Below are 13,981 nucleotides of genomic sequence, written 5' to 3' on the forward strand. Positions count from 1 at the left end.
TAAACACACTATTACATGGTGTATAAGTCTAAACATACTATTACATGGTGTATAAGTCTAAACACACTATTACATGTGTATAAGTCTAAACACACTATTACATGTGTATAAGTCTAAACATACTATTACATGTCGGTGTAATCCCTCATTGGTCCAGGCGTGTTCCATAGTAGAAAAAGCTTCAGTTGTAGTCATCTGGACTCATTTTGAAAAAATAGACGTTTCGACTCTCATCCAAGAGTCATTGTCAATAAAAGAATTTAGATCGAGAACTCCGATATTAATACTGTTCTGTGGTAAGACCCGCCCATTGGGAGGAGCCTTCCTGAAGTAGAAAGAGTTGTTTGTTTCAACAGAAACTCCCCCCTTGTATCTACCGAGCCTATTCAGAATCTTAATGGGCTATTAGAATCCTCTTTGTCTTTGTGAGACCCTGGCTCAACCACCCTGAGTACCTGATTAGCATCTAAATGTCCTTGTCCTGGTCCTCTACCTTTCCAGGGGTTCAGTAACCCATTATAAATAACAGGAAGATTAAACCTTAGCCCTCCATTTCTGTTTAAAGAAGGTCTTTCTTTTTTAACAAAAATAGCTTCCTTGACTCCTCTTTCAAACCATCTTTTCTCCTGCTTAAAACCTTCACCTCACCGTCTTCAAACGAGTGATTAGAGGCTTCAAGATGGAGATGCACGGCGCTCTGAGGTCCTGAACTTGTATTTCTTCTGTGCTGATAAAGCCTCTTGGATGAGAGTCTAAACGTCTATTTTTTCAAACTGAGTCCAGATGACTACAACTGAAGCTTTTTCTACTATACTATTACATGGTGTATAAGTCTAAACATACTATAACATGGTGTATAAGCCTAAACACACTATTACATGGTGTATAAGCCTAAACACACTATTACATGTGTATAAGTCTAAACACACTATTACATGTGTATAAGTCTAAACACACTATTACATGGTGTATAAGTCTAAACACACTATTACATGGTGTATAAGCCTAAACACACTATTACATGTGTATAAGTCTAAACACACTATTACATGTGTATAAGTCTAAACACACTATTACATGGTGTATAAGTCTAAACACACTATTACATGGTGTATAAGCCTAAACACACTATTACATGGTGTATAAGTCTAAACATACTATAACATGGTGTATAAGCCTAAACACACTATTACATGGTGTATAAGCCTAAACACACTATTACATGTGTATAAGTCTAAACACACTATTACATGTGTATAAGTCTAAACACACTATTACATGGTGTATAAGTCTAAACACACTATTACATGGTGTATAAGTCTAAACATACTATTACATGGTGTATAAGTCTAAACACACTATTACATGGTGTATAAGTCTAAACACTATTACATGTGTATAAGTCTAAACACACTATTACATGGTGTATAAGTCTAAACACACTATTACATGGTGTATAAGTCTAAACACACTATTACATGTGTATAAGTCTAAACACACTATTACATTGTGTATAAGTCTAAACACACTATTACATGGTGTATAAGTCTAAACATACTATTACATGGTGTATAAGTCTAAACATACTATTACATGTGTATAAGTCTAAACACACTATTACATGGTGTATAAGTCTAAACACACTATTACATGGTGTATAAGTCTAAACACACTATTACATGGTGTATAAGTCTAAACACACTATTACATGTGTATAAGTCTAAACACACTATTACATGTTGTATAAGTCTAAACATACTATTACATGTGTATAAGTCTAAACACACTATTACATGGTGTATAAGTCTAAACACACTATTACATGGTGTATAAGTCTAAACATACTATTACATGGTGTATAAGTCTAAACACACTATTACATGGTGTATAAGTCTAAACACTATTACATGTGTATAAGTCTAAACACACTATTACATGGTGTATAAGTCAAACATACTATTACATGGTGTATAAGTCTAAACATACTATTACATGGTGTATAAGTCTAAACATACTATTACATGTGTATAAGTCTAAACACACTATTACATGGTGTATGAGTCTAAACACACTATTACATGGTGTATAAGTCTAAACACACTATTACATATGTATAAGTCGAAACACACTATTACATGGTGTATAAGTCTAAACACACTATTACATGGTGTATAAGTCTAAACATACTATTACATGGTGTATAAGTCTAAACATACTATTATATGGTGTATAAGTCTAAACACACTATTACATGGTGTATAAGTCTAAACACACTATTACATATGTATAAGTCTAAACACACTATTACATGGTGTATAAGTCTAAACACACTATTACATGGTGTATAAGTCTAAACACACTATTACATGGTGTATAAGTCTAAACACACTATTCCATGGTGTATAAACACACTATTACATGGTGTATAAGTCTAAACACACTATTACATGGTGTATAAGTCTAAACACACTATTCCATGGTGTATAAACACACTATTACATGGTGTATAAGTCTAAACATACTATTACATGGTGTATAAGTCTAAACACACTATTACATGGTGTATAAGTCTAAACACACTATTACATGTGTCTAAGTCTAAACATACTATTACATGGTGTATAAGTCTAAACACACTATTACATGTGTATAAGTCTAAACATACTATTACATGTGTATAAGTCTAAACACACTATTACATGGTGTATAAGTCTAAACACACTATTACATGGTGTATAAGTCTAAACACACTATTACATGGTGTATAAACACACTATTACATGGTGTATAAGTCTAAACATACTATTACATGGTGTATAAGTCTAAACACACTATTACATGGTGTATAAGTCTAAACACACTATTACATGTGTCTAAGTCTAAACATACTATTACATGGTGTATAAGTCTAAACACACTATTGCATGGTGTATAAGTCCAAACATACTATTACATGGTGTATAAGTCTAAACACACTATTAGATGTGTATAAGTCTAAACACACTATTACATGGTGTATAAGTCTAAACACACTATTACATGGTGTATAAGTCTAAACACACTATTACATGTGTATAAGTCTAAACACACTATTACATGGTGTATAAGCCTAAACACACTATTACATGTGTATAAGTCTAAACACACTATTACATGGTGTATAAGTCTAAACACACTATTACATGGTGTATAAGCCTAAACACACTATTACATGTGTATAAGCCTAAACACACTATTACATGGTGTATAAGTCTAAACACACTATTACATGGTGTATACGTCTAAACATACTATTACATGGTGTATAAGCCTAAACACACTATTACATGTGTATAAGTCTAAACACACTATTACATGTGTTTAAGTCTAAACATACTATTACACGGTGTATAAGTCTAAACATACTATTACATGGTGTATAAGTCTAAACACACTATTACATGGTGTATAAGTCTAAACACACTATCACATGTGTATAAGTCTAAACACACTATTACATGGTGTATAAGTCTAAACACACTATACATGTGTATAAGTCTAAACACACTATTACATGGTGTATAAGCCTAAACACACTATTACATGTGTATAAGTCTAAACACACTATTACATGTGTATAAGCCTAAACACACTATTACATGTTGTATAACTCTAAACATACTATTACATGGTGTATAAGTCTAAACACACTATTACATGGTGTATAAGTCTAAACATACTATTACATGGTGTATAAGCCTAAACACACTATTACATGTGTATAAGTCTAAACACACTATTACATGTGTATAAGTCTGAACACACTATTACATGTGTATAAGTCTAAACACACTATTACATGGTGTATAAGTCTAAACACACTATTACATGTGTATACGTCTAAACACACTATTACATGGTGTATAAGTCTAAACACACTATTACATGTGTATAAGTCTAAACACACTATTACATGTGTATAAGTCTAAACACACTATTACATGGTGTATAAGTCTAAACACACTATTACATGGTGTATAAGTCTAAACATACTATTACATGGTGTATAAGTCTAAACACACTATTACATGTGTATAAGTCTAAACACACTATTACATGTTGTATAAGTCTAAACATACTATTACATGGTGTATAAGTCTAAACACACTATTACATGGTGTATAAGTCTAAACACACTATTACATGGTGTATAAGTCTAAACATACTATTACATGGTGTATAAGTCTAAACACACTATTACATGGTGTATAAGTCTAAACACACTATTACATGGTGTATAAGTCTAAACATACTATTACATGTGTCTAAGTCTAAACATACTATTACATGGTGTATAAGTCTAAACACACTATTGCATGGTGTATAAACACACTATTACATGGTGTATAAGTCTAAACATACTATTACATGGTGTATAAGTCTAAACACACTATTACATGTGTATAAGTCTAAACACACTATTACATGGTGTATAAGTCTAAACACACTATTACATGTGTATAAGTCTAAACACACTATTACATGGTGTATAAGCCTAAACACACTATTACATGTGTATAAGTCTAAACACACTATTACATGGTGTATAAGCCTAAACACACTATTAAATGTGTATAAGTCCAAAAACACTATTACATGTTGTATAAGTCTAAACACACTATTACATGTGTATAAGCCTAAACACACTATTACATGTTGTATAACTCTAAACACACTATTACATGGTGTATAAGTCTAAACACACTATTACATGTGTATAAGCCTAAACACACTATTACATGGTGTATAAGTCTAAACACACTATTACATGGTGTATACGTCTAAACATACTATTACATGGTGTATAAGCCTAAACACACTATTACATGTGTATAAGTCTAAACACACTATTACATGTGTATAAGTCTAAACATACTATTACACGGTGTATAAGTCTAAACATACTATTACATGGTGTATAAGTCTAAACACACTATTACATGTGTATAAGTCTAAACACACTATTACATGTGTATAAGTCTAAACACACTATTACATGTGTATAAGTCTAAACACACTATTACATGGTGTATAAGTCTAAACACACTATTACATGGTGTATAAGTCTAAACATACTATTACATGGTGTATAAGTCTAAACACACTATTACATGTGTATAAGTCTAAACACACTATTACATGTTGTATAAGTCTAAACATACTATTACATGGTGTATAAGTCTAAACACACTATTACATGGTGTATAAGTCTAAACACACTATTACATGGTGTATAAGTCTAAACATACTATTACATGGTGTATAAGTCTAAACACACTATTACATGGTGTATAAGTCTAAACACACTATTACATGGTGTATAAGTCTAAACATACTATTACATGTGTCTAAGTCTAAACACACTATTACATGGTGTATAAGTCTAAACACACTATTGCATGGTGTATAAACACACTATTACATGGTGTATAAGCCTAAACACACTATTAAATGTGTATAAGTCCAAAAACACTATTACATGTGTATAAGTCTAAACACACTATTACATGTGTATAAGCCTAAACAGACTATTACATGTTGTATAACTCTAAACACACTATTACATGGTGTATAAGTCTAAACACACTATTACATGTGTATAAGCCTAAACACACTATTACATGGTGTATAAGCCTAAACACACTATTACATGTGTATAAGTCTAAACACACTATTACATGTGTATAAGTCTAAACATACTATTACACGGTGTATAAGTCTAAACATACTATTACATGGTGTATAAGTCTAAACACACTATTACATGTGTATAAGTCTAAACACACTATTACATGTGTATAAGTCTAAACACACTATTACATGGTGTATGAGTCTAAACATACTATTACATGGTGTATAAGTCTAAACACACTATTACATGGTGTATAAGTCTAAACACACTATCACATGTGTATAAGTCTAAACACACTATTACATGGTGTATAAGTCTAAACACACTGTACATGTGTATAAGTCTAAACACACTATTACATGGTGTATAAGCCTAAACACACTATTACATATGTATAAGTCTAAACACACTATTACATGTGTATAAGCCTAAACACACTATTACATGTTGTATAACTCTAAACATACTATTACATGGTGTATAAGTCTAAACACACTATTACATTGTGTATAAGCCTAAACACACTATTACATGTGTATAAGTCTAAACACACTATTACATGTGTATAAGTCTGAACACACTATTACATGTGTATAAGTCTAAACACACTATTACATGGTGTATAAGTCTAAACACACTATTACATGTGTATACGTCTAAACACACTATTACATGGTGTATAAGTCTAAACATACTATTACATGGTGTATAAGTCTAAACATACTATTACATGGTGTATAAGTCTAAACACACTATTACATGGTGTATAAGTCTAAACACACTATTACATGGTGTATAAGTCTAAACACACTATTACATGTGTATAAGTCTAAACACACTATTACATGTGTATAAGTCTAAACACACTATTACATGGTGTATAAGTAAACACACTATTACATGGTGTATAAGTCTAAACACACTATTACATGTGTATAAGTCTAAACACACTATTACATGTGTATAAGTCTAAACACACTATTTCATGTGTATAAGTCTAAACACACTATTACATGGTGTATAAGTCTAAACATACTATTACATGGTGTATAAGTCTAAACACACTATTACATGGTGTATAAGTCTAAACACACTATTACATGGTGTGTAAGTCCAAACACACTATTACATGGTGTATAAGTCTAAACATACTATTACATGGTGTATAAGTCTAAACACACTATTACATGTGTATAAGTCTAAACACACTATTACATGGTGTATAAGTCTAAACACACTATTACATGTGTATAAGTCTAAACACACTATTACATGGTGTATAAGCCTAAACACACTATTACATGTGTATAAGTCTAAACACACTATTACATGGTGTATAAGCCTAAACACACTATTAAATGTGTATAAGTCCAAAAACACTATTACATGTGTATAAGTCTAATGTATAAGCCTAAACACACTATTACATGGTGTATAAGTCTAAACACACTATTACATGTGTATAAGTCTAAACACACTATTACATGTGTATAAGTCTAAACATACTATTAAATGTGTATAAGTCCAAAAACACTATTACATGTGTATAAGTCTAATGTATAAGCCTAAACACACTATTACATGGTGTATAAGTCTAAACACACTATTACATGGTGTATAAGCCTAAACACACTATTACATGTGTATAAGTCTAAACACACTATTACATGGTGTATAAGCCTAAACACACTATTAAATGTGTATAAGTCCAAAAACACTATTACATGTGTATAAGTCTAATGTATAAGCCTAAACACACTATTACATGGTGTATAAGTCTAAACACACTATTACATGGTGTATAAGCCTAAACACACTATTACATGGTGTATAAGTCTAAACACACTATTACATGTGTAAAAGTCTAAACATACTATTACACGGTGTATAAGTCTAAACATACTATTACATGGTGTATAAGTCTAAACACACTATTACATGTGTATAAGTCTAAACACACTATTACATGTGTATAAGTCTAAACACACTATTACATGGTGTATGAGTCTAAACATACTATTACATGGTGTATAAGTCTAAACACACTATTACATGGTGTATAAGTCTAAACACACTATCACATGTGTATAAGTCTAAACACACTATTACATGGTGTATAAGTCTAAACACACTGTACATGTGTATAAGTCTAAACACACTATTACATGGTGTATAAGCCTAAACACACTATTACATGTGTATAAGTCTAAACACACTATTACATGTGTATAAGCCTAAACACACTATTACATGTTGTATAACTCTAAACATACTATTACATGGTGTATAAGTCTAAACACACTATTACATGGTGTATAAGTCTAAACATACTATTACATTGTGTATAAGCCTAAACACACTATTACATGTGTATAAGCCTAAACACACTATTACATGTGTATAAGTCTAAACACACTATTACATGTGTATAAGCCTAAACACACTATTACATGTTGTATAACTCTAAACATACTATTACATGGTGTATAAGTCTAAACACACTATTACATGGTGTATAAGTCTAAACATACTATTACATTGTGTATAAGCCTAAACACACTATTACATGTGTATAAGTCTGAACACACTATTACATGTGTATAAGTCTAAACACACTATTACATGGTGTATAAGTCTAAACACACTATTACATGTGTATACGTCTAAACACACTATTACATGTGTATAAGTCTAAACATACTATTACATGGTGTATAAGTCTAAACATACTATTACATGGTGTATAAGTCTAAACACACTATTACATGGTGTATAAGTCTAAACACACTATTACATGGTGTATAAGTCTAAACACACTGTTACATGTGTATAAGTCTAAACACACTATTACATGTGTATAAGTCTAAACACACTATTACATGGTGTATAAGTCTAAACACACTATTACATGGTGTATAAGTCTAAACACACTATTACATGTGTATAAGTCTAAACACACTATTACATGTGTATAAGTCTAAACACACTATTTCATGTGTATAAGTCTAAACACACTATTACATGGTGTATAAGTCTAAACACACTGTTACATGTGTATAAGTCTAAACACACTATTACATGTGTATAAGTCTAAACACACTATTACATGGTGTATAAGTCTAAACACACTATTACATGGTGTATAAGTCTAAACACACTATTACATGTGTATAAGTCTAAACACACTATTACATGTGTATAAGTCTAAACACACTATTTCATGTGTATAAGTCTAAACACACTATTACATGGTGTATAAGTCTAAACACACTATTACATGGTGTATAAGTCTAAACACACTATTACATGGTGTATAAGTCTAAACACACTATTACATGGTGTATAAGTCTAAACACACTATTACATGGTGTATAAGTCTAAACATACTATTACATGGTGTATAAGTCTAAACACACTATTACATGGTGTATAAGTCTAAACATACTATTACATGGTGTATTAGTCTAAACACACTATTACATGCCCCTCTTGCCCCCTTCTCTCTCTCTCTCTCTCTCTCTCTCTCTCTTACCTCTCTCCCTGGCCCCGCCCCCTGGCCCCGCCCCCTGGCCCCGCCCCTGCTTCCTCTCTGATTCAGACTGTAATGATAGTGATTAGAGGAGATTCCTGTGCAGCAGATGGATTCTGTCTGTTTGAAAATGACACTCGAGACAGGAGACAGGTTCTGTCTCTTGCTCTCTTAGTGTGTGTTATATTTGTTTGACTACTTTGTGAAAACACCTGTCACACCTATCCTGTCCTGTCCCTGTCCTACTCCTGCCCCTGTCCCTGTGATGCTCCTGTCCCTGTCTCTGTCCTGTCCAGAGCTGTCAATTTATCCAGGAGGCAATGTGTGAGATTTGACTAAACTAAAACAGTTGAGTTGAACCACTGACAGATACGTTTGTTTTTTAAAATCTTTATAGTCTTTGCTGTCGATGCAACTGATGCTCCGAGTGCATCGAAAACTCTGTTTATCTGCTTTCTGCGATGATACAAGGACTGTGTCCACTCTGTGTCCACTCTGTGTCCACTCCGCGTCCACTCTGTGTCCACTCCGCGTCCACTCTGTGTCCACTCTGTGTCCATTCCGCGTCCACTCTGCGTCCACTCCGCGTCCACTCTGCGTCCACTCTGCGTCCACTCAGTTTGAAATCATGACTTATACCTGCACCACTGAACTTTGTCTTTTTCAGTGGAACAGGTTTGTGAGCGTGAGACAGGTCATACATGTGTGAGTCTCACGCCAAATGCGTGAGAGTTGACACGAGAGTTGCCTGTCCCTGTCCTACTCTGTCCCTGTCCTACTCTGTCCCTGTCCTACTCTGTCCCTGTCCTATTCCTGTCCCTGTCCTATTCTTGTCCCTGTCCTATTCCTGTCCATGCGATGCTCCTGTCGCTGTCCTATTCCTGTCCTTGTCCCTGTCCATGTGATGCTCCTGTCCCTGTCCATCCCTGTCCATGTGATGCTCCTGTCTTTCCCCTGTCCAGCCCTGTCCCTGTCCTGCCTCTGTCCTGTCCCTGTCCTGTCCATGTCCCTCTGTGTTTCTGTTTGGGTGTTTGTTATCAGCCGGGACAGGAAGCACATGTGTGGGCCACAGGAAGTCCCCGCGCTAAAGAACACAAGCCCCGCCCTCTGACCTACTTACTCCTCCACCAACAGAAAGCTGAAGATGTGTGTCCCACACCCTGTACGAGTGGACGTGGGACACTCACTCACAGGGTTTATGTCCCCTGTACGAGTGGACGTGGGACACTCACTCACAGGGTTTATGTCCCCTGTACGAGTGGACGTGGGACACTCACTCACAGGGTTTATGTCCCCTCTACGAGTGGACGTGGGACACTCACTCACAGGGTTTATGTCCCCTGTACGAGTGGACGTGGGACACTCACTCACAGGGTTTATGTCCCCTGTACGAGTGGACGTGGGACATTCACTCACAGGGTTTATGTCCCCTCTACGAGTGGACGTGGGACACTCACTCACAGGGTTTATATCCCCTGTACGAGTGGACGTGGGACACTCACAGAGTTTATGTCCCCTGTACGAGTGGACGTGGCACACTCACTCACAGGGTTTATGTCCCCTGTACGAGTGGACGTGGGACATTCACTCACAGGGTTTATGTCCCCTGTACGAGTGGACGTGGCACACTCACTCACAGGGTTTATGTCCCCTGTACGAGTGGACGTGGGACACTCACTCACAGGGTTTATGTCCCCTGTACGAGTGGACGTGGGACACTCACAGGGTTTATGTCCCCTGTACGAGTGGACGTGGCACACTCACTCACAGGGTTTATGTCCCCTGTACGAGTGGACGTGGCACACTCACTCACAGGGTTTATGTCCCCTGTACGAGTGGACGTGGGACACTCACTCACAGGGTTTATGTCCCCTGTACGAGTGGACGTGGGACACTCACTCACAGGGTTTATGTCCCCTGTACGAGTGGACGTGGGACATTCACTCACAGGGTTTATGTCCCCTGTACGAGTGGACGTGGCACACTCACTCACAGGGTTTATGTCCCCTGTACGAGTGGACGTGGGACACTCACTCACAGGGTTTATGTCCCCTGTACGAGTGGACGTGGGACACTCACTCACAGGGTTTATGTCCCCTGTACGAGTGGACGTGGGACACTCACTCACAGGGTTTATGTGCCCTGCACGAGTGGACGTGGGACATTCACTCACAGGGTTTATGTCCCCTGTACGAGTGGACGTGGGACACTCACTCACAGGGTTTATGTCCCCTGTACGAGTGGACGTGGGACATTCACTCACAGGGTTTATGTCCCCTGTACGAGTGGACGTGGGACATTCACTCACAGGGTTTATGTCCCCTGTACGAGTGGACGTGGCACACTCACTCACAGGGTTTATGTCCCCTGTACGAGTGGACGTGGGACACTCACAGAGTTTATGTCCCCTGTACGAGTGGACGTGGGACACTCACAGGGTTTATGTCCCCTGTACGAGTGGACGTGGCACACTCACTCACAGGGATTATGTCCCCTGTACAAGTGGACGTGGGACATAAAGGGTTTATGTCCCCTGTACGAGTGGACGTGGGACACTCACTCACAGGGTTTATGTCCCCTGTACGAGTGGACGTGGGACATTCACTCACAGGGTTTATGTCCCCTGTACGAGTGGACGTGGCACACTCACTCACAGGGTTTATGTCCCCTGTACGAGTGGACGTGGGACACTCACTCACAGGGTTTATGTCCCCTGTACGAGTGGACGTGGGACACTCACTCACAGGGTTTATGTCCCCTGTACGAGTGGACGTGGGACACTCACTCACAGGGTTTATGTGCCCTGCACGAGTGGACGTGGGACATTCACTCACAGGGTTTATGTCCCCTGTACGAGTGGACGTGGGACACTCACTCACAGGGTTTATGTCCCCTGTACGAGTGGACGTGGGACATTCACTCACAGGGTTTATGTCCCCTGTACGAGTGGACGTGGGACATTCACTCACAGGGTTTATGTCCCCTGTACGAGTGGACGTGGGACATTCACTCACAGGGTTTATGTCCCCTGTACGAGTGGACGTGGCACACTCACTCACAGGGTTTATGTCCCCTGTACGAGTGGACGTGGGACACTCACAGAGTTTATGTCCCCTGTACGAGTGGACGTGGGACACTCACAGGGTTTATGTCCCCTGTACGAGTGGACGTGGCACACTCACTCACAGGGATTATGTCCCCTGTACAAGTGGACGTGGGACATAAAGGGTTTATGTCCCCTGTACAAACTGGATGAACAGAAGTTATACAAAAATGTTTTTTTATCCCTGTGTCTTCTTCAGCAGCGCGAGAACCGACAAAAGACACTATTTACACCATGTCTCACCAGAGGGGCCTCATGTCTGAAACCTGCTTCAGGGGCCTCATGTCTGAAACCTGCTTCAGGGGCCTCATGTCTAAACCCTGCTTCAGGGGCCTCATGTCTAAACCCTGCTTCAGGGGCCTCATGTCTGAAACCTGCTTCAGGGGCCTCATGTCTGAAACCTGCTTCAGGGGCCTCATGTCTGAAACCTGCTTCAGGGGCCTCATGTCTAAACCCTGCTTCAGGGGCCTCATGTCTGAACCCTGCTTCAGGGGCCTCATGTCTGAACCCTGCTTCAGGGACCTCATGTCTGAACCCTTTTTCAGGGGCCTCATGTCTGAACCCTGCTTCAGGGGCCTCATGTCTGAACCCTGCTTCAGGGGCCTCATGTCTGAACCCTGCTTCAGGGGCCTCATGTCTGAACCCTGCTTCAGGGGCCTCATGTCTGAACCCTGCTTCAGGGGCCTCATGTCTGAACCCTGCTTCAGGGGCCTCATGTCTGAACCCTGCTTCAGGGGCCTCATGTCTGAACCCTGCTTCAGGGGCCTCATGTCTGAACCCTGCTTCAGGGGCCTCATGTCTGAACCCTGCTTCAGGGGCCTCATGTCTGAACCCTGCTTCAGGGGCCTCATGTCTGAACCCTGCTTCAGGGGGACAGGTCATACATGTGTGAGTCTCACACCAAATGCGTGAGAGTTGACACGAGAGTTGCCTGTCCTGTCCTACCCTGTCCCTGTCCTATTCCTGTCCTTGTCCTACCCTGTCCTACCCTGTCCTATTCCTGTCCCTGTCCTACCCTGTCCCTGTCCTACCCTGTCCCTGTCCTATCCTGTCCCTGTGTCCTATTCCTGTCCCTGTCCTATCCTGTCCCTGTGTCCTATTTCTGTCCCTGTCCTACCCTGTCCCTGTCCTATTCCTGTCACTAATGCAAAGAAAACATTTATCTGCACCAGCAGAAAACAAGATAAATTGAGACAAGCTTTTCCTCAGAACTGTTCCCAGGCTGATCCTGTTCACAAGAGAGAAGATTTCAAGTCTCTGTCACTGCTGTAGTGACAGAGCTGCAGTAGTGACAGAGCTGCAGTAGTGACAGAGCTGCAGTAGTGACAGAGCTGCAGTAGTGACAGAGCTGCAGTAGTGACAGAGCTGCAGTAGTGACAGAGCTGCAGTAGTGACAGAGCTGCAGTAGTGACAGAGCTGCAGTAGTGACAGAGCTGCTGTAGTGACAGAGCTGCAGTAGTGACAGAGCTGCAGTAGTGACAGAGCTGCAGTAGTGACAGAGCTGCAGTAGTGACAGCGCTGCAGTAGTGACAGAACTGCTGTAGTGACAGAGCTGCAGTAGTGACAGAGCTGCTGTAGTGACAGAGCTGCAGTAGTGACAGAGCTGCTGTAGTGACAGAGCTGCTGTAGTGACAGAGCTGCAGTAGTGACAGAGCTGCAGTAGTGACAGAGCTGCTGT

The sequence above is a fragment of the Eucyclogobius newberryi genome, unplaced genomic scaffold (genome assembly GCF_026437365.1).
Source record: "Eucyclogobius newberryi isolate DKJ021-1_F unplaced genomic scaffold, fEucNew1.0.hap1 SCAF_13, whole genome shotgun sequence".
NCBI classification, from domain to species: Eukaryota; Metazoa; Chordata; class Actinopteri; order Gobiiformes; family Gobiidae; genus Eucyclogobius; species Eucyclogobius newberryi.